This window comes from Sinohyriopsis cumingii, chromosome 19 (genome assembly GCF_028554795.1).
Source record: "Sinohyriopsis cumingii isolate HCF-2022 chromosome 19, ASM2855479v2, whole genome shotgun sequence".
NCBI lineage: Eukaryota > Metazoa > Mollusca > Bivalvia > Unionida > Unionidae > Sinohyriopsis > Sinohyriopsis cumingii.
The window spans coordinates 69,158,207-69,181,431 of record NC_142979.1 but is presented as its reverse complement, the minus strand read 5'-3'; the positions used below and the strand labels follow the sequence as shown (position 1 = coordinate 69,181,431).

General features: G+C 42.2%; 1 pseudogene; it reads left to right on the top strand.

Annotated features, from left to right (window-relative positions):
- The first annotated feature begins 103 nt into the window (after positions 1-103).
- LOC149775907 (uncharacterized) lies at positions 104-22,831 on the top strand (annotated as a pseudogene).
- The last annotated feature ends 394 nt before the right edge of the window (positions 22,832-23,225 follow it).

The window sequence follows — 23,225 nt, the reverse complement described above, 5'->3', positions numbered from 1 at the left end:
AACCCGGTTCATTTCAAACCGGAAGATGGCAGCATCCATATAGTAACATCAGTAAAGAGCGAGAAAGCTACATGAAGTAGTTAGCTATTTCCATATTATAATAATGCCTACGGAGTGTTGCGTACCCCAGTGCACAAACAGAGGGGGTCATAAAGATGGGGTTAAATCTTGGATGGTGGCTATACGGAGAGAGTTTTGGAAGCCCACGATACACAGTGTTGTGTGTTCCAGCCACTTTGACTCGTCTGATTATATCTGTGAAATATCGCCTGGTAAGTTCTGTTTTACACAGGTTATACTTCTAATCAGTTCTCATAATATTTATTAGTATTATATGTAAACCAAACAAATAAATATTTGTCATTTATCACATTCCTTATGGTTGCCTTGAATAATCATGTTTTGGTCCGCTATCACGTATCAGTATCAATGAGTATCAAAACGAACACTATACGCCTAATGAGAAGTGTAAACACACTCTGAAATGTACAATGCACGGTATTTTTTTTCTTCAAATTAGAATTTAAAATGTTAATACTTCACAGGGACAAAACCATTGCAGAAGAAGTTGAAGCCCACAGCTGTGCCCTACATTTTCAACTGGACTCGAGCTGAATCTTCAGCAACAATTAAACGGAGGAAGAGACACATCCAAAGAGAATTAAAGCAAAATACTCAGGTATGGTGAGGTATTTTATGCAAAGGACTTGATACATTTTGAGGCCTATCAATACTGTGATTTTGTATCACAATACAGAGATAATCACACAATACAATTAAAAAAAAATACATCTCTAGAAAAGAAAATAAGACAAGGTAAGGAATGTATGCAGACTGTCCCTATTTTTTATTTTCTCATTGCTGACCCTAGCACTCCCCCCCCCGTACAAAAACAAAATAATTTTTTTTTTAATTCCTAAAATTTGTGCATCTAGTTTAGCCCAGTACTTGATGCGCTTTGTACATTATATATATTAAACATTTTTATATATATAGTGCTCAAATTTTTTTTACAAATCCCAACCTATCTACCCAAATTTCAAAACCAGTGCAACATTAAACCACTCATTTGTTTGGGTCCATAAGTACAGTATAAACACTTTCCTTTTTTTTCATTACAGGGCATTAGTGATGTTATTGTGATGGATGAAAACACCGAGGTTGGATTCAAGAAATAGTGTCCTCAACTCCAACTGAAGAAACAGGTACAGTCAAGAATTTATAACTTTTACATTTTTGGGGGGATGTGGAATTAACCTCCATATGCCATCCAAAAGGGGGGTGTGCGTGCTACCAATACTGCCATTCATTATGTCAGAAATCTAAGAAAACTTTGTTAACAAAACCTATTTGCTGTTTGTACATTTGTTACATTCTGTCAATCAATAATATATCATTTTAAGACACTGTACCATTTTAACACTTCCATGTGAACCAAATCCTACCTCCAAATGTCTGTTAAAAATAAAATTAATGCACTTGATTTTTGTAATTAAAATCTGTTACTCAAATGTTGTTGCAAAATTTATTAAAATTATTTCTCTAAGTCTGTGATAACCTTAAAATTCACCAAATGCAATTACAATTTTATTTCAGTAGTTACAGTCTACATCCCTACCTCAACTCAGACTGAAGAAACCAGCACAAGGGATTGTGGGACACAAAGTGGTGATCAACCAATGTTTAGTATCCAGAATTTAGTGAATGATCCCAGGGCATACATTATTATACCGGACTGGAGAATTATCAGAATTTTAAATAATAATAATAATAATAATGAGGACTTTGTATAGCGCCTAATCTTTAGAAGCTCTAAGCGCTTTACAACATTAGACAACACCAATAAGATAAGAAACATAATAATATTATTACAAAAACAAACAACATTAAATTAGCAAAAACATTAAAAAATAAAAAAAACATGCTGAGAATATTTCAGGTAGGAAACATTATTAGGTCTTTAAGTTTGTTCTTGCTGTCGAAATAAGTGAGTTTTGAGAGCCCTCTTGAATGTGATCACTGTGTCTTTGTGTCTAAGTTCAGTGGGCAATTCATTCCACGTTGCTGGGCCCTGGTATGCAAAAGAACGCTGTCCATATGACTTTGTTTTCATAGTGGGAATAATGAGTAGACGATTGTCAGAAGAGGAGCGTAAGTATCTTGCTGGTGTGTACACATGGGTGAGGTCAGATAGGTATGTTGGACTAGAGTCCGACAGTGAAATGTAGCACAGAGAACAAATTTTGTGTTTGATTCTGGATGGAATGGATAGCCAGTGTAGGGTACAGAGCAGCGGTGAGGTGTACTCTGATCGTGGTACTCTAAGTATGATTTGAGCAGCTGTGTTTTGAACTTTTTGAAGTTTCTGGAGTAGATATTGAGATGAACCAGACAGAATTGAGTTACAAAAGTCCAGTCTTGAAAGTACTAATGAACACACAAGTGTTTTAGTGGCATCAACTGAAATATATTTGGTGATTGAGCTGATGCGTCTCAGCTCAAGATATGCAGCCTTGCATATGTTCATGACATGTTGTTGCAATGTGAGAGTACTGTCCAGACTAACACCTAGGTTACGTACTGATTGTGTGAATTTAATGTTGGCGTTGCTGATATTTATTGTTTGAGGTAAAGGGTGTGAATGAGAAAGTCTTTGTGTTGTCATCAGAATGGCCTCATTTTTATCATCATTCATCTGCAGCTTGTTACAAGTCATCCATGATTTCACGTCAGAAATGCACCTCTCTACAGCTTGGATGGTAGCATCAACTTCAGTTGGGTGGCTAGATTTGTATATTTGGGTGTCATCAGTGTACAATTGGTGAGACACTGGATGATGATCTATGACACTTGAGAGAGACTGAGTGTACAGAATGAAGAGAACAGGTCGAAGAACAGACCCCTGTGGAACACCATAACATAGATCAACTGGGTGGAATGTATTCCATTTGCAGATACAATTTTTGTCCTGTTGACCAAGTAGGACTTGAACCACAGTAAGACTGTATCATGAATGCCAAATACATGCTGGAGACAGTGAAGTAATATATCATGGTCTATTGTGTCAAATGCTTCAGAAAAATCAAGGAGGGTGAGGACTGTAATCTTTCCGCTATCCAACGCAGAGAGAATGTCATTAACTACTTTTAGAAGAGTAGTTTCAGTACTGTGGCAAGGGCGATATGCAGATTGTACATTGTTAAAAAGTCTGTTTGAATTTAGATGAGATACAAACTGGGATAGAACAACCTTTTCTAAGATTTTTGAAATGAATGGGAGATTAGAAACTGGGCGGTAGTTCTTTAAATCATTATGGTCTAGTGTTGGTTTCTTCAGCAGAGGCTTTACAATGGCAGTTTTGAAAAATGATGGGAATTCCCCAGATGAGAGAGAGGTATTAATAACATCAGTTAGTGAAGGCAATACTGGATTTAAGCACTCAAGCAGCAGTGATGTTGGAATTGGATCAAGTTCACATGACTTTGGTGCACTCTTCATCACGATTGTACGTACGAAATCCATAGAGACAGTTTCAAACGCTGCTAATGGTTGCCGCTCAAATTCTGTATCCCAACTGTATGGTGACGAGTCAATTTAAATTTTGGTGTCAAGCTTATCTCTAATGGTTTGTACTTTGTCACGGAAGAAATTTGCAAACATGTCCAGAAGGTCGACTGGAGAGAAGGTAGTTAGAAGTGGTGTTGATTTGTTCCTTGACATTAGCGTGTTAGTAATCTCGAAGAGATCTTTGCAACTGGAACTTTCCATGATCTTAGTAGTGTAGTGGGCTGATTTCGCTGCATGGACTATATTTGTGACATTCTTCTTAGCGACTTCATAGATTTGCTTATGAATAGTGAGTCTGGTGGAAAGCCAAAGCCTCTCAGCTTTACGGCGGTCTCTTTTAGCAGTGCGAAGCTGGACCCTAACACTGCTATGCCATGGAGAACACTTTTGAATTGATACTCTGCACTTGGTAGCTGGGGCATGTTTGTCAAGTAATGAACGCAGACAGTTATCGAGTTGTTCTGCGGTAGGATGTAAGCAATTTGTTAGGTTAACTTGGATGTCGTGCATTAATTTGGTTCTATTTATCATACAGAGGTTTCTCTTAGTAGCAGATAAAGGTGGAGCGTTAGGGACTGATACGTCAAGATGGCATATAATGCAGAGGTAATCTGATGCAAGGTCATGGGATACCAGGGAGGACCGTAGAATGTTATCATCAGGTCTATGAAGAATCCGGTATAAAATGTGACCATGTTTATGGGTGGGTTGGTTAACTGACTGTTTGAGGTTGAAAACATTAATGGAATCTATGAGAGTAGTAAGGTGGGATACATTAGCGATAATGGGAATTAGCATTACAGAGACCCCTGGGTCAGATTAGCGACAATGGAAATTTAACATGGCGAAAAATCGTGGGTCAGATTAGCGACAAGGGAAATTAACATGGGGAATAAATCGTGGGTCACTCTAGCGACAAGGGGAATTTAACATGGAACTATAGTGTGGGTCTGTCTAGCGACAAGGGGAAATTAACATGGGGAATAGAGTTTGGGCTTTTGGGATTTTTTTTTTTTTTTTTTTTTAAAAAAAATTTTTTTAAAAAAGGGGTAGGCAATTGAAAGGCTATTTCTTTTCGAGAAATATGGCTGGCCCTGAAAAGGGCCTTTGGGTTTATGTTAATATTAATATTAACATAGATGGCATCTGTCACATCTTCTTCTTCTTCTTCTTAAACTCCTTCTAACTGCCGGTCCATACACAAGTACCCTCTTGAGACATCCTTGTCTTTCTATGTAAACCCTCCTCATCCATTGACTAGTATCTGTCCTATCAACAACAGTCCACTTGGACCTGACATACATGAGCATGTCCGTCCTAAACATCATGGAAGACACAAGGGTGGATGACTCAACTGTGGTCCACATCTTGAAGCGACGAGAATAGGTGAATCAATGCAGTGAACTGCGCTTAAATATAGGTACAGGAAGGATTGAAACGGATTGAATTCATTCACCAATCCGAACACGCGTTACAAAATTCAGTCAGCTCGCATCCAATCCGAAGAGAGCAGTCTGTGACGTCACGTGGTCTATATAGATTCGTTAGCGCTTGTGTGCAGTCAATCTATGCGACAGTGATTCAACATGACGGAAACTCAGAAAACGATCCATTGGGGTGCACCAGCAGGGGAGACTGCCCAAGGGAACCCGGACTTACTTTCAGAAGAGGTACATTGGGATTTTGTGGATTTTCTTACCTCGCAAGAATTTGTTCCGGAACCTTCGTTACCTTCTTCATTACCGCAAGTGGAGAATTTTAGACAGAGACAGAAAGAAGAATTGGAGAAATTTATACAACGACAAAAGGAAGCGGAACAAGCTTTTCTCCTACAGCAACAGCAACAGCAACAAGAAGAGGTAAGAAAAAAACAACAGCAACAACAGCAAGAAGAAGTAGCAGCAAAGAAACAAGAGGGTGAAAATCAAACGGCTACGGTACTGTTGGACATTTTAGCGGAGTTAAGAAGTCTGAAACAAATGTATCAGACTTCTTTATCACGACCGAAGAGAATACGACCTTCCCGAGCTAAACACGCCAACCCTGTGACTAAGCCTATCGTACCACCCTTAGTGATTTCAACCCAATCATCAGAAGTAGGCCTTGGCCGTGGCAAAGGCTTAAGGCAGTTAAAGTTGATTGGTTAAACTCACCCCTACACCAAAATAAAAAGGCCCTTTTCAGGGCCACCCACATTTCTCGAAAAGAAATACAATTTCAATTGCCAATAACTCAAAAAACAAAACAAATAAACAACCCATTTTACCCTTATAGTACGTGTCTGTGTATGAGTGCGTGAGTGTAGCTTCTTATTTTAAAATCAAAACTCAAAGACACTTACCTTATATCATTCATGTATTTTTTATCCATTTTTTACAATCCAATTCACAATTCACCACAGAACACTTTAATTAAAAGTTCATTGACTTCTTCTTTCTCCTTGTTTAGTCTCTCTGTTTTTTGAATTTCTTCACCGTTTTTTCCTCATTTTCTTCCCTTCTTCTTTTCTTCTCCTGTTTCTTTGCTTCTTTTAAATAGAATTGTCTTCTTTCTTCCTCTTCTTCCTCTGAAGAATCCCTCTCTTCTTCCGAAGAATCCCTCTCTTCTTCTGAAGAATCCTTCTTTTCTTCTGATTCCTCTTGTTTCTTTTTTGGGCAATCTGGAGACCAGTGTCCTTTTTCTTTACAATAATAACAGGTATCTTGACTTTTGTCTTTTTTAGCCCCTGTTTTTTTTTCTTTTTTGACGGTCTGGACACTCTGAAGACCAATGCCCTTTCTTCTGACAGATATAGCAAGTATCTTGACTTTTATCTCGAAAGGAAGGAGAGTAGTCCGTCGGCTGGTCTGAAGAGAATTTTCTAATGACCCCTCGCAAAGCTCTGACGAAACGTTCCATCTGGGTAGTCTCTTCCATCGCTGTGCTCGGCTTGAGAGTGAAATGAATAGTGAAAGGACAAGACACACACCCTTTTTATATACGCTGGTTTGCCATGACTATAAATTAGTCTATGGTGTTTAAACTTGAGTCATTTGACGTTTTGCACTCAAGATGAAACGATCCTATTCATTTGAGAAGAAAGAAGAAGAAGAAAGTAAGAGGCAGAAACGTGATCTATCGCCTCGTACCAGGGCTGAAATCTTGGCACAAATTCATGCCAGTGATTTTGAAGAGGACATGAGTGAACCAGAATTTGAAACCTCTAAACCAAGTTCACCACCCTTAGTCAACCCTGAAAAATACTATTCCATTCGAGAGACGGAAAAGCGCTCCTCTAGAAAATTTAGAACCACGGCTTACACCTACACGGTGAAGTTTAAAGATTTCAAGTCCGACGTACCCTTGGAGAAAGCAGAAGGGTTTATCACCGAGATGTGGGATTCTTTGCTCACCGCACTCAAGCGACAATGTCAAGCCAAAGAAGACGATCGCTTGACACTATCCATAGATCACGACGGTTTGAAATCCCCTGTTTGGATCGAGTTTAGCAGACCCGCAGAACTGACCCCTTCCAAAGTCATGGACAAGATACAACAGGTGCAACAATCTAATGACCAGTTTGACATCACCGATGGTAAAGCCACACTGAAAATGGCCCACGTCTCTCCTCCTCAAGGAACTGGATGCAAAAAGATGTTATTGGTGGACGACCTTCTCAACACTAAAAAGAGTCTCGTCCGAATTAACAACCCTCAAAACCAGATGTGTTTAGCCCGTGCCATCGTGGTGGGACGAACCTATGCCAACAAGAACGACACGGTAGAATGGAAAAGAACCTGGAAAACTATTCAACGATGCGATCGAGCCAAACAACGAAACGAAGCAGAACTCCTGTTACAACAAGCTGGCCTGTCCAAAGACACACCCTGTGGCATTCCTGAGATGCAAAAATTGCAAGATGCCCTAGCTCCACGCTACACCTTGAAAGTGCACCCTCAAGAAATGCGTGGAACTCTGTTGTTTCGAAGCCAAGATTTTAAGGACGGAAAATACATTCACCTTTATCATCACGATGAACATTTCGATACCATTACCAGTATCACTGGATTCCTGGGATACGGTTATTATTGTGAGAAATGTGACTATGGTTATAACAATCGAGAGCAACACAAGCATTGTGGAATGAAATGCCCAGGATGTTTGGCCTCTCCACCCTGTCTGAGCGAAGGACCAGTGCCTTGTTCGACTTGTTTGCGAACGTTTGTCAGTCCTACCTGTTACCAACAACATTTGAAAACACAAGGTTCACAGAAGAAATGTGCTTGTCAACTCCTGAGATTGTGCCCTACCTGTGGACAAGGCATACTTACCAATAATGCCAAGGCACACGTATGTCGAGGAAAGAAAAAATGTCACATTTGTCACCACATCGTGGACTTGGAACGCCAATGCTACGTGCAAAAATACTAACCCCCACCAGAGAAAGAGGACGGTCACAAGAAGAAAGGCAATTTCATCTTTTTCGATTTCGAATGCATGCAAGAGACCGGCATTCACATTCCTAATTTCTGCGTGGCTCATCGAGCGTGCGAGAAGTGCATTCAAGAACCTATCTTCAGTCATTGCCCTCACTGCAGCAAGATTCCTGGAGGACGTGAAAAAATCTTTCGGGGACCGAACACGTTAGCCGATTTTGCCCAATGGGTCTTAGACCCCATCGACAAGACGTGGAGCCAAAAGGACATCGAACGTTACGGAGATTGTCATCGTCATGCCACGGTGATGGCTCACAATTTCTCCGGATACGATGGACAGTTTCTTTTGAGATACTATACGGAACAAGGCACCGAACGTCCTAAAGTCACTTTGAACGGAGCCAAAATCATTTTCATGCAAGTGGGACAAGTGCAGTTTAAAGATTCGATGAGTTACTTGGCCATGCCTTTGAGCCGAATGCCTAAAACGTTTGGAATGACAGAAACGGCTAAAGGGTACTATCCAGACTTTTTCAATACGGAATCCAATCAACATGCCGTTCTACCCCATTTGCCTGAGGCTCACTATTACGACCCCGACAACATGCGTACCGAACAACAAGAAGCTTTCTACGCTTGGTACCAGGCTCATGCCTCTGACCCCTTCGACTTTCAGGAAGAAATGCTAAAGTATTGTCGTTCCGACGTGGACATTTTACGACGTTGCTGTGGAAAATTTCGAGAACTGTTCATGGAACACGGAGGGGTCGATCCTTTGAAAGAAGCTTGCACCATTGCCAAAGCGTGTTCCTTAGTGTACCGCCAACGATTCATGCCTGAAAACACCGTGGCTGTCATCAGTCCTCAAACGACCCACTTTGTCAAACGTCAATACTCGGTCAAAGCCCTACGCTGGTTACATTACTTGTACGACAAGGAAGACAAATGGATTCAGCATGCCCGCAAAGGAGGAGGCGAAAAGACCATCGGAACGTATTCGGTAGATGGCTGGGACTTAGAAAACCCCAAGATCGTGTACGAGTTTAACGGTTGCTTATTTCATGGATGTCCCGTCTGTTACCCTGACCGTGACACTAAAAATCAGTTTTTGCACGAACCATGGAAGACTTGTACCAGGACACTTGTCAGCGACGCCTAAAGTTAGAACAGCAAGGATACCAAGTGGTGGAAATGTGGGAACACGAGTACGATCACCGTTTGAAAACCGATCCCGAGTTTAAACGCCTCGTGGAAAGTTACCAGTTCATGGACCCGTTGAACCCGAGGGATAGTTTGTACGGAGGAAGGACCAATGCCACCTGTTTGCTGTACCAAGCCGACGAAGCGAAAGGAGAAGAAATCAAATACTTGGACGTGTGTTCGCTGTATCCCTACGTGTGCAAATATTGTCGCTTTCCCGTAGGGCACCCGCAACTGCTGACGGAACACATCGACCTGAAAAACATTCGACAATACGAAGGCTTGATCAAGTGTAAAGTTTTGCCTCCCACAAACCTATACCATCCCGTCTTACCTCACCATTGTCAAGGCAAACTGATGTTTCCCTTGTGCCGTACTTGTGCCGAAACGTGCAACCAGGACCAACCTTGCCATCACAGCCAGGAAGAACGTGCCTTGACGGGAACCTGGGTCAGCGTGGAATTGTTCAAAGCTCTGGACATGGGATACCAACTGTTAGAAGTGTACGAAATTTGCCACTTTCCCAAGACACAACAGTACCACAAGGGTGACCCTACTCAGAAAGCCATTTTCGCCGACTATGTGGATGCCTTTTTGAAACTGAAACAAGAAGCCAGCGGCTATCCTTCCTGGTGTCACACTCCCGAAGACCAAATACAATTCAAAGAGAAATACTACGAACAAGAAGTCATCTCTTTAGACCACATCGAAAAAAACGAAGGCAGGCGATCGTTTGCCAAAGTGATGTTAAATTGCTTGTGGGGTAAAATGGCACAACGAGCGTGTTTACCCAAGACGGAATATTTGACAGAACCTTCCCGCTACTTCCAGATGATTCACGACAAAACCAAATACATGAAACACGTGGACGTCGTTCGAGAGGATTTGATCTTGGTCAATTACGAAGAAGATCTGGACTTTGTACAAGACGACCCTTTTGGAAATGTCATCATTGCGGCTTACGTGACAGCTCATGCTCACTTAAAATTGTACGAAGCTTTAGAACTGTTAGAAGAACGCGTCCTGTACTTTGACACGGACAGTTGCATTTACATCCATCACCCGATTCAACATCACCCTGACATCGAAGGAGACTGTTTAGGACCCTGGACAGACGAGCATCCCGACGACAAGATTCTAAGTTTCGTCAGTGGCGGCCCCAAAAATTACGGCTACGAATACCGGGACAAACAAGGAGAAGTGCACACGACGTGCAAAGTGAAAGGACTGACTCTGAATCATCGTACCAGTCGAGTGGTCAACTTTGGGGTATTGAAAGAAGCCTTGCAATCGGGAGAGGATGGAAACTTTAAAGTGACCACCTATCAACCGAACAAGATTGTACGTTTACCCACTCACCACATCGTCAGTCGACCCTTGGAAAAAGTCTATCAAATTGTATACCAGAAGCGAGTGCGACTTCCCAATCACTTTACGTTGCCGTACGGTCACGTCGGTATTGGTCTGTATATAAAAAGGAACCCTAGGCAAGATCGATAGTTCATTGTTCATTGAAGTAACTTACCATGTCGTTGACGAAGAAGAAACCAGATTGGTTTGGCTTGGACCCAAGAGGTGGCCCAGTATGCACGAGAGTTATTCAAGGAAAAAAGTTACTTTTCAACCCGTGTTAGTGACGGTGCCAGAAGAACCCGTCACCCAGGACGGGACTGTCGTGGACAGGCCTGAAAGACCCTTTCGGGAGGACACTTGTGTGACCTTACCCCCTACTATAGAACTGGTTAGAACTTTACCCAAAACATGTTGTACAGACACTTGTGTTTATTCCACGTTCATGTTTATCATGTGCCTTTTATTCTTGTACTTAAGCCTTTGGCTTTTATGTATTTTTGTCTTTCGTATTCATGTTTGAAAAAAAAACATTCAATAAACGTGTTCTGAAAAAAAGTATATAAACTCTTGTCTTGTTTGTTTTCGTGTCACAAGTGACATTTCTCACACTATGGCTACCTCTGCTGTCTCTGCTCCCTCTTCCTCTACTGTCAAAGTCATCGACGAACACTTAGATCGTGCCAGTTGGGAGGCTTTGTATCTTCGCCATCCCTTTAACATGCTCATTGCTGGACCTAGCGGTTCAGGCAAAACCGAATTCGTCAAACGTTTGATCGAACATAAACATCATTTGATCGATCGACCCCCTCAACGAATCGTGTGGTGTTACAAAGAGTGGCAGTCGGCGTACAGCCTCTTGCGAGAAAGTCAAGGCGATTCCATCGTGTTTGTGGAAGGCATTCCTAAAGAAGACGACGGCATCGTCTCTGACTCCCGTCAAACCCATTTGGTCATTTTTGACGACATGTTAGGAGAAGACGAAGAAGAAATTAAACTGTGGTTCACGCGCAAAGGGCATCACCGTAATGCCAGTGTCGTTTACATCACCCAAAATTTGTTTCAACAAAGTAAAGCCCATCGCACCATCAGTCTCAATGCGCATTACGTGGTCTTGTTTAAAAGCCCTCGAGATAAATCGCAAGTGCAAGTCTTAGCCAAACAGTTAGGAACGCCTTGGCTGACTCAGGCGTACGACGATGCCACTCAAACTCCACACGCCTATTTACTCGTCGATTTGAAACCTACGACTCCCGAGGATTTGCGATTTCGTACCCACTTGTTTCACCACTGGTGCCAAGACGGAGGGCCTGTCCTGTACACGTCTCCGTCCTCGACTTCATTTCACTCCACATAACAAAAATCTATAAAAACCTCAGACCCTTTTTCGTCTGTCTCACTCTCAGTGCGAACATGACGTCCCTTCAGTTGCATCTTCCCGTCAAATTGATTCGTGCCTTGTATGGCATCAGTCGAGAAAAAGATCCACAAACACGAGCTCGTGTCTTAAAAGCTAGTCTCAAAGAAGTCTTACGATGGTTCACGGTGACGGCACGTCAATTACTCCAAGGAATCATTCAGATTCCTCATCAAACCAAACGCTTTTTTGATCGAAACAAAGTCGCTTTGGTCCAACTGGCCGATCCCCGCATCGACACTCAAACCAAAAAACAAATCATTTTGAAACCTGGAGGGAGCGGTACTCTAGGAGGGGTCATCATTCGCTCACTCTTAAGATGGGATCCTAATGCCCCCAAAGTTATACCCAAGACAAACGTCCAACGAAGCCCCAAGAAGAAAAAGACCAGGTCCCCAAGGAGAACTTCTCCAGTGGCAGGACCCTCCTCTGACCAGACACCACCACCCCGGAAAAAGAAAAGAAGCCCCCAGAAAAAGAAACAGAGAAAAAGTCCCCAGAAAAAGAAAAGTCCACAGAAAACTAGTCGCAAGAGAGGCACTTCGGCCAGGACGCAACCTTACACTCGCAAACCACGACCTTCCACGGCGGTGACTGCGTCTCCGGCAGCCTCACGTTTGTCCACTTCTCCGTTAATGACACCCAGAACTGAAGAGTACTTGGAGACGTTGATCACACCAAGAACTTCTCCGTTGATGACCCCCAAAAGAACTTCCCCAGTGGCAGGACCTTCCAATTTAGTGGCAATGGCTGCTGCTCACAAAGTACCTTCTCCCAAAATCAAAGTTCAAGAAAGATCGGGCATGTTACAAAGTTTACTGGATTTGTCCAAGCAAGAACTGGCTCGATTTAGTCCGTTACGTACCCCTGCACGACGTGTCATGCCTGTCCTCAAACTGATACGACGTCAAGACAATCAGTGGCGACGCGTTCCAGTATAAAAAAGGCCTGTGACCAAGTCGGGGTATCAGTGTTTTTTGGTGCTCCTGAAGACTCAAAGATGTCACCCTCCAGAAAACCCCAAGGAAAGAAAAGGAAAGGACTGCCACCACGTTTAGCCAAACATGGGGACATGTTATCTGTCTTGTCCAAAGCTTCTCCACCCCTACGAAAAAAACTCATTCAAACGGCCTCCAAAGAGGTCATCGATACCGTGTGCGAATGTTGTTTGAACGTTTTGAAAGGCACGATCCCTTTGTCCAAACACCAGAAATAATGCTTAGGCAAACATCGTCACGTTCTTCGCCAAATGGTTCAAAAGAAAATTCCCATTCGTCAAAAATAGAAGATGTTAGTGCAACGTGGAGGTATTTTACCTCTCTTGTTAGGCCCCATACTGAAAGGAGTCTTGGGAACCATGTTGGGAGGACTGGTGGGAGCAAGATAAAAAGGCCTCGGAAGTTCCAAGATCTCAGAATCGACCCCTGACAACCCCATGGAAGGACGAAAACTAGCTTTAGTGCCTTACAAACGATGGATAGAATACCATCGGTGGCAAGAACAACACACCCCGCATTTACCTCCCAATCCCAATTTGAGCGAGATGTCCCAGTTACAACACGAATTGCAGTCCTTGATGGATCGCCAAGATTTGTCCGAAACAGAAAAATCGCAAAAGTACGGTTAACTCTTGCAACGACTGCAACTCTTTCACCAGAAAGCTTTAGACGAAACAGCTCTACCCACTCTGAAAGATTTTAAGACCTTGATGAAAAGTCCAGCACCATCACCAGTACCAGTACCAGTACCAGTGACCAAGACAGAAAAAGGAAAAGAAGAAGAAGAAGAAGGGTTTCAAACTCCACCAGAAAAAGTACGCAAGTTAACAACACCACCTACCTCCAGAATTGGATGGATTAAAAAGATGATGGCCACCCCTTCTTCATCACAAGAGAAAAAGAAAGTGAAGACAGAAGTGAAGACAGAAGTGAAACAAGAACCGATATCCCCCGCTCAGACATCCTCCTCCTCTTCAACACCTATTGCCGGTCGCACACGCAAAGCATTGCAATCCAAGAAAATACGCCAAGAGAAAAAGAGTAGCATCCTCCAAGAGTGGGTGTCTTATTAACACACCAACCAACACAAAAAAATGGAAAAAGTCTTAGCCAGCATTTACTACGATCCCTCCCATCCTGCAGGTTACGCAGGAGTTCAAAAATTGTATCGTGCTGCCAAAACGCGACTGAAAAGTCTCCGTTTACCTCAAGTGCAACGATGGTTACAAGAACAAGCTACCTACACTTTACACAAACCCATTCGACGCAAGTTTGCCAGAAGTCGCACCCGAGTGGAAGGCATCGATCATCAATGGCAAGCCGATTTAGCCGATGTCTCTCATTTGGCCAGCTACAATCGTGGCTACAAATATTTGTTTTGTGTCATCGACGTCTTTTCCAAATTTGCCTGGGTCGTGCCCTTGACTTCCAAATCGAGCAGCGAGTTAGTACGAGCCCTGCAACGAGTGTTGAAACAAAGCGGTCGTCACCCTCTTCGATGGCAAACGGACAAAGGCACCGAATTTCTGAACCAAGCTTTCCAAAAAGAATTAAAGAAACGTGACATTCATTTTTTTACCACCGAGAATCCCGAAACCAAAGCCAGCATCGTGGAACGTTTTCAACGCACTTTGAAAGAACGCATGTGGAAATATTTTACGCATCACCACACTCTGAAGTACATCGACATCTTACCGCACCTGGTGCAAGCGTACAACCAATCTTACCATCGAAGCATCGGACGTGCCCCGCAAGACGTGACTCCCGACAACGAAGTGTTGGTGTTTGAGCGCCTGTTTGGTACGTCCCCGACGAGGGCTGTCCCCAAGAAAAGTGGAATGTTGGCCGTAGGAGATTGGGTGCGCATTGGCAAAACCAAACGCACTTTCGACAAAGGTTACTTACCTAACTGGACGACCGAATTGTTTCGCGTCACTGGACGAGTGCATGGCCGTCATCCTGCCGTCCATAAATTGGAAGACATGAACGGAGAAGTGCTCAAAGGAACGTTTTATTTGCCCGAGTTACAACGTGTCACCAAAAAAGAAGACGACGTGTACGACATCGAAAGCATTCTCGAACGCAGAACCCGTAAAGTGGGCAAACGACGTGTCAAAGAAGTCAAAGTACGTTGGAAAGGATATCCACCCAGTTTTGATTCTTGGATCGACGCTTCGCAAGTCATCGACTATAAAAAGAAGTGACCATCATGCCTTTTCACACAGACGCAGCTACGTCGACCACTCCTCCTTCACCTAGTTCTTCTGTGCAAGATTTACAAAAACAACCCTTGTGGGTGTGGTGTGGAGAACGTGTGCCTAAAACGCAAATCGTCTTTTTCTGCCAAATCTTCGTGGTGTATTGTGTCATCGGGGCAGCCATCGCCAATTTGAGTTTGCAACAAGGAGACAAACAATTGTGGACCATTTTATTGAGCAGTTGCATCGGTTACCTGCTTCCTAATCCCTCCCTGAAATTCACCTCGAACGGGAACCCCGGGAACCTTGTGTCCAGTGCCAGTGCCAGTCACCACTTCAACCACAACCAGAACCCCACTTTAGACGGCGACACGCCTCTGACGTCCACTAACCCCTCGGACAGCCACAGAACTCTGGAATTATGAGTCACCAAAGCCAATTTTACTTAACTTTACCCAGTGACAGTTCCATGGAGGTGTTTCCCAAGAACACGTTGTGCTGTTACACGGCCAAATTACCTCAGGCCATCCAGTTAGATCACGAAGCCCATTGGGAAGTGGCTTTAGTAGAAATCATTCACCCGACCCAAGTCCTCAATGTCCTTCCCAATCAAAATTTTTTTGATGTGGAAGTTCATGACGAGCAAATGCAACAGTGGATGGATAGCAATGTCAAATATGACAAGAAAACCCGTACACAAAAGTACACCACCTATCACTTGTTCATTCCCCCAGGCTATTATTTTAGTGGTCAACATTTGGTCAGCACCATAGCCTCCAGGTTTAATGTCGTGTTTCTGAAAGCTTTGGAGCATGTCAACAAAAGTGTCACCATGAAGTACCACAAAGCAGCTCGTCGCTTCTTGATGAAATTTGAACGAAGTAAAATCATGTCCATTTTATTTTGTCCTGAATTGTTTGACATGTTGGGCGGAGACATGGACATGAGAAAGGCCATGCTCAAGAAAAACGAATTACCCATCGTTTACGACAACGAGTCTTTTAGCAAGTTATTTCGTGCCCCGGTAGAACTGAACCAAGGACTGAATTTGATGTTCGTGTATTCCGATGGGGTGGAGTACAACGTGGTGGGACACACCTCCGTACCGTTACTGCGTGTCATTCCTTTCAAAGTGGATTCTGCCACGAACACTGACGAGGAAGGTGGAAACACTTACCACGTCCACCGCGAATTTGTCCATCCTCACTATTTGCCTGTCAGTAAGTCGTATTTGGACACGGTCAACATTGCTATAAAAGGAGATCTGGGACAAAATATTCCATTCACCAAAGGAAAAGTCACGGTGAAACTCCATTTTCGAAAACGGTTCTCTCACGACTCGTAAGTAAGTCATGTATCCAGTGTACCGAGGGGTTGCTCGACAGCGAGGACACGGCTTAGGAGACATGTTAAAATCGGCCTTTCGTTCGGTGACCCCGGTGTTGAAACCGATGGTGACACGCGGATTGCACGCCTTGAAAGATGCGGCACTGAAGCAAGGCAAAGAATTTCTCCAAAATGTCATCATCGACAAACAAAACCCTAAAGAAGCCTTCATGAGGGCAGGCAAAAACGTCTTGCTGCAAACGGGCAAAGACATTTTAGGCCAACGAGAGACACCTATAAATGCCCTGCACGCTACCGAGTCAGGCATTCAGCAAGGACAAGGCAGAAAGAGACGACGAAGAAAACACCCTTTCACCAGACTTCAAGTGAGAAAGGCCAAGAAAAGAAGAACCGTTCGAGACTTAGACGTTTACGATTATTGAGAAAAGAGACCAAAAAAATGATGCACCGAGAATCTTGCGCTTGTTCCAAGACGGAACTGGACCTGTTTGCCATGCCTCCCACGATGATGACGATGCAAGAATCCCAGTGGGTGGAATTTCACCCCGTCTCCTCACTGACCGATTCCGCTCCCATCGAGTTTGAAATCAAAGGACAGCCCGAAGATTACATCGATCTGAATAGCAGTTACTTGTACCTGAAAGTCAAAATTCTAGATAAGACTGGAGGTGCTATAGACGATGAAGCAGTAGCTCCCGTCAACAATTTCATGCATTCCTTGTTCAGTGGAGTGGACTTGTACTTGAATAACAAACTGGTCAGTAGCAGCATGGATACTTACCCTTATCGTGCCTACCTGGAAAATCTCTTGACGTACGGAATAGATGCCAAGAACACTCATCTCAATGCCTGTGTGGTATGGGAAGCTGACGAACCAACCAAGTTTGAAATATTGGAAACTGATGAAAAGAAAGACAACAATGATGGATTTCTAGAACGAAGAAAGAGAATCACGGGAGCCGACACAAGTTTAGAACTGATGGATCGTTTGCATTTGGACATGTGGTTGCAAGAAAAGTATTTGCTGAACGGGGTGGATGTCCGCCTGAGACTGAATCGTAGCAGTGCCGCTTTCCATTTGATGGCTGATAGTGACGGTTACAAAACCAAAATCCTAGAAGCCAGACTCTACGTACGCCGTGTGGAAGTGTTACCTAAAGTGGGAAACGACATCAGTCAGACGTTGAGCAGAACGACCGCCAAGTATCCCATACGACGCGTGGAAGTGAAAACCTTCACCATTCCCAAGGGACAGCGATCCATGATCGAAGATCATCTGTTCCAAGGACAGTTACTCAAACGTTTGATCGTTGGTATCGTCGAGAATACAGCCTTCAACGGAGCTGCCGAAAAAAATCCTTTCTACTTTCAACACTTTGGCGTGTCCAAAATCGAAGTCAGTCGCGATGGCAAGACCTTGTGTACCCGACCTTTCGAACCTGACTTTACCAAGAAAAATTACTTGAGATCGTACTTGTCCCTGTACGAAGCCACCGGACAGTTAGGAACCAATACCAGTCACGGCATTACGTACGAGGATTATGCAGGAGGCTACGCTTTGTGGGCTTTCGATTTCACTCCAGACCAAGGCAGCGACGAGGGACATTTCCACCCTATAAAATCCGGCCAGATTCGTGTGGAAATTCAGTTTAAAGACCGAGACCCTGATGAAACGGTGAACGTCATCCTGTATGCAGAATTCGATAATACCATAGAAATCAACAGTTTGAGAGAAGTCATCCTAGATTACTAGAAACCATGGAAGACTGTTATCCCTCTTTACCTAGTGGAGAAACTTTTAGTGTTGGATTATTGTTAAAAAATGTTAGAGTTGTTGTTGTTTAGTGTTAAGTGATTTTTGAATAAAAAATGTTGTGTTTTGAAAAAATTGTTTGTTGTTATATTGTTAGATTATTGTTAAAAATGTTAGAGTTGTTGTTTAGTGTTAAGTGATTTTTGAATAAAAAATGTTGTGTTTTGAAAAAAATGCCTTTGTCTTTTGTTTAGCTATAAGAATGTTGGATTGATGCTCTTTCATTTCTTACTATCCCTCTCATGACACTCACTAAACGTTGCGACTCAAAAACCGTGTGGGGGATGTTTCCTTCACGTCCGCGCTTTGACTTTAAGAACCGGGGTTGTTTCCAGTCTAACCATCCATTGTCGACTCATCCTCCTACGAAGATGTGCTCCAAACTAGCTAAGCTCAACGAAGCCTACGTGAATTTGCATAGGGTCAGACACAGTCTGATACCGAAGCCAGAAGAAATAGAGAATGTGAGAATGTTAAAAATCACTGAAGACCTGATAGAAGAGCTCTTCAGAGAAGAAATGAACAGGGAAAAAGAAGAATGGACAGAGAAGTACAGACTTCAGAGACAGCAGGAACAGCAGCAACAACAACAACAGCAGCAGCAACCTGAAGCTGACAGAGGCTTTGTCGATTGTCGTATCGACACCAAAGAGTTCTTCTTCTCTTTTCGAAGAAGCAGACCTATCGCCAGAAAGTCTATCCTCAGAGGACATCGTATTCTTAGAAACTAAAAAAGAATGCCATAGCAAACAAAAAAAACCCCAGCCCTTTTCAGGGCTACCCCAATACTCTAGAAAAGAAATAACGATCGATTTGCCAATGTGTGTAGGTAGAGTAGTGTGAAAATAAACACTAACTCTTTTTTTAAAAATGTGAGGGTATGTGTTTGTGTGTTTGTGTTTGTAAGTGCTTAAGTAAGTTGGTATGGATAATAGATTAAAATGATGTCTTGTTTTTGGTGTTTGAGGTGTATATTTGGAGTTAGATTGGATTGCTTTGCGTATGTGGATAGTCTACTGAAGTGATTTATTAAAAATTTTAAAATAGTGATGGGTAGCATAAAAAGTGAGTGAGTGTTTCTTTTAGGTCCGCGCGTTGTTGTTTTTTGGTCATAATGTAGGTAAGATCAATTTTATGTTTTTAAGGGATGTTTTCCTTCACGTCCGCGCTTTCACTATAAATTGAAACTCGTTCGGCAGTCCAGCTACCCTTGTTGATTGATCAACACCAAAAAATGAACACGAGACTGGAGAAACTGTTGGAACTTCATGTGCATCTGGAATATGCCAGGCGCATATTAAATGAACTGGCCGCGGAAGCCATTGTGGAGGAGGGAAGGATACGAGAGGAGGAGGAAAGAAGAAACAAAGAAGAGGAGGAGAGAAAATATAAAGAAGAAGAGGAAAGAAGATACAAAGAGGAGGAGAGAAGATACAAAGAAGAGGAGGAGGAGGAGGAAAAGGATAGAAGAAGAAGAAATTTCAGAATTCCAGAGAGCGAAAATTGGGATTCTGAAGCGACATATCCTGCCTCTGCTCTCTCCCCCAAAAAGGTAAAAAGTAACTCGGGGACAAGATGTGTATGTGGCGCCAGGCCTGGAAGGTGCCACCATTAACTAGGTGTCCATGAAGTTCCAAAAAAAACAGCCCTTTTCAGGGCTACCCAATACTCTAGAAAAGAAATAACGATCGATTTGCCAATGTATGTAGGTAGAGTAGTGTAATTATAAACACTAACTCTTTTTTAAGATAGTGTGAGGGTATGTGTTTGTGTGTTGGTGCTTGTAAGAGCTAAGGTATGTTTGTGGGAATAGTAGATTATGGGTTTCTTTATTGTTTCTTAGCGTAGGTGAAGAGTATAGTTAGGGTTCTGTAAGCGCTCACGTATGATTGTGTGGATAGTAGATTATGGATTTTGTTTATTGTTTCTTAGCGTATGTAGAGAGTATAGTTGGGGTTTTGTAAGCGCTCACGTACGATTGTGTGGATAGTAGATTATGGATTTTGTTTATTGTTTCTTAGCGTATGTAGAGAGTATAGTTGGGGTTTTGTAAGCGCTCACGTACGATTGTGTGGATAGTAGATTATGGGTTTCTTTATTGTTTCTTAGCGTAGGTGAAGAGTATAGTTAGGGTTCTGTAAGCGCTCACGTATGATTGTGTGGATAGTAGATTATGGATTTTGTTTATTGTTTCTTAGCGTATGTGGAGAGTATAGTTAGGGTTTTGTAAGCGCTCACGTACGATTGTGTGGATAGTAGATTATGGATGTTGTTTTAATGATTTGCGTGTGTAAATAGTAGATTTGGGGTTTGTTTATTGTTGCTTCACTTATGTGGATAGTATATTATATGAAATGAGAAAAGTAGGGATGTTTTCTTTCACGTCTGCACGATGTTAGGTCATGATCTAGGTAATATCAATTTTGTGTTTTAGGGGGATGTTTTCCATCACGTTCGCGCTTTCACTATAAGAACCCACAAAGTTTGATGTTGGAACCATTCTAAGGAATAACTGAGACAAAAATGACTCAAGTATCAGTTCTATTTAATTTATTGAGAGACATCTATTTCTGGATAATGGATATAGAATATGTTTTAGGAAGAATAGAAGAGGAATGGAGGCATGGAGATATGAAAGACTTTGTAACGAGTCAAGTTCAAGGCCTAAAGACAGCAAGAGATAACATAGCAGGGATGATTGAAGAAGAAGTCAGTAAGTCAAGAGGCTTCATTAACCCACCTTACTTCAGAGTGGGAAGTTTGAAGGAAGCACTGGATCATGTCATCCAAGTCCGGTGCTTCCTAGAAAAAATATTGTACTGGACAGAGTGGAGAAATGTAAAATGGGGATTGGAAAAGGTGAAGAAAGGGGAAGATCTGATGAGAAAAGTAATGGAGGAAGAAGTAGAGAAGATTAAAGTGAAATGGAGGGAAGAAAGAAAAGATGTGGAAAGCAAAAAGAAACAGACAGAGTTTGAGAGGATGAATGAGAATTGGATCAAAGTCCAGGAAAAGTTTAGAGCCTTGGGCCATCCAGACTGGATGCCAGAGGAGAAAAAGAAGAAGAAAGGAATAATGGAAAAAGTGAGGACTTGGTGGAAGAAGTTAAGGAGTTAGAAGAAGAAGAAGAAGAAAAAACCCAAAGGCCCTTTTCAGGGCCAGCCATATTTCTCGAAAAGAGATAGCCTTTCAATTGCCTACCCCTTTTTTAAAAAAAAATTTAAAAAAAAAAAAAAAAAATCCCAAAAGCCCAAACTCTATTCCCCATGTTAATTTCCCCTTGTCGCTAGACAGACCCACACTATAGTTCCATGTTAAATTCCCCTTGTCGCTAGAGTGACCCACGATTTATTCCCCATGTTAATTTCCCTTGTCGCTAATCTGACCCACGATTTTTCGCCATGTTAAATTTCCATTGTCGCTAATCTGACCCAGGGGTCTCTGTAATGCTAATTCCCATTGTCGCTAATGTATCCCACCTTACTACTTATGAGTTTTGATGTATTTGAGTTTCCGGGGCAGTCAAAGTGAAAGTTGAAATCTCCAAGAATAATCAGGTTGCCACCTACCGAATTTCCATAGTCCAGGAGATTCGGAAACTGCTCCAAAAAGAGAGATTCAGTCAGCTTGTTTTTTTTCTACTAGAAGGAGGGCGGTATAGGCAGAAAAAATGTACTGACCTTTGCTCCAGTGTGAGTGTGGTTTGGACTAGTTTGTATAAGACACCTTAGGTGCAGCAGCATATCACCTCAACTACTATGATGGGACATTAGCTGACATAGGTACTGAAGATCAGTTTTTTGTACATTAATTAAACTCCGACGACACATTACAAATTTCGAGCTCAGTCGCCTTTTTAAACTAACTGAGAGTGGGGTTACCAATGTGTTTGTCACCCAGATAAATGTTACGTTTCTCCAGTGGAATGAGGTCAACTGGTGGCCTTCCAGAGATTTAGTTCATTTTTTTGCACCTACAGATTTTAAGGCAAAATACCCCAATACCAGGGTGATAGTGGATAGTACAGGGTGTCCAATTTCAGACCCAAACAGCCAGTGGCACAACAAGAAACATTTTCAACGTACAAAAATAGAAATACTGTAAAGGTACTAGTGGGTTGCACGCCTGGTGGACTTGTTTCCTATGTTTCTAGTGCCTACGGGGGCTCTACTAGTGATCGACAGATATGTGAAAGAAGTAAACTGACTATGATGTGTGATCCAGGGGACTCAATAATGGCTGATAAGGGCTTCACTGTGGAGGATATCTTCATTCCATTCAATATTCATATCAATATTCCAAGTTTCGTCAAGGCCAAGAATCGTTTGTCATCCTGAAGCGTGCTAAAAGATAGAAAAATCGCAAGCAAACGAGTTCATGTTGAAAGAATCATTGGTTTAGCAAAAACATACTAAATGTTGTGCAACCCCATTAATAACACCGAATCTGCACTGGCAACAGAAATAATAAAGGTGTGCTTTACGTTGTGTTCTTTTAGAAATGGAATTGTACCTAGACATGCTTAAATATATTTGGTAAGAAAACACTAAATGTTTGGAAAATCATCTCATCTTAATCTGGTTTTTGCAGTAGAAAGGTGTAATAAAACAATACATATGGTTTTTTCAGAAGAAAGATATTTATTTAAATTCAGCAAATATGTACGGTATTCTATCTTACTCTGATCACTTTTGAAGTATCTCATACATAAATATCTTTACTCTATGTTCTTCTATGTGCAATCTGTGACAAAAGTTGAATTAAAACAAAGATGCGAAATGTTACTACGGTGTTTTACTACATGTACTTAAATGTATACCACAGCTAACATACAATTTCAAAATAATTTAAGTGATATACTATTATGCACTCTGATTATTGTGTGGGTTTTCATGATTGCTTATAAAATATGAATATGCC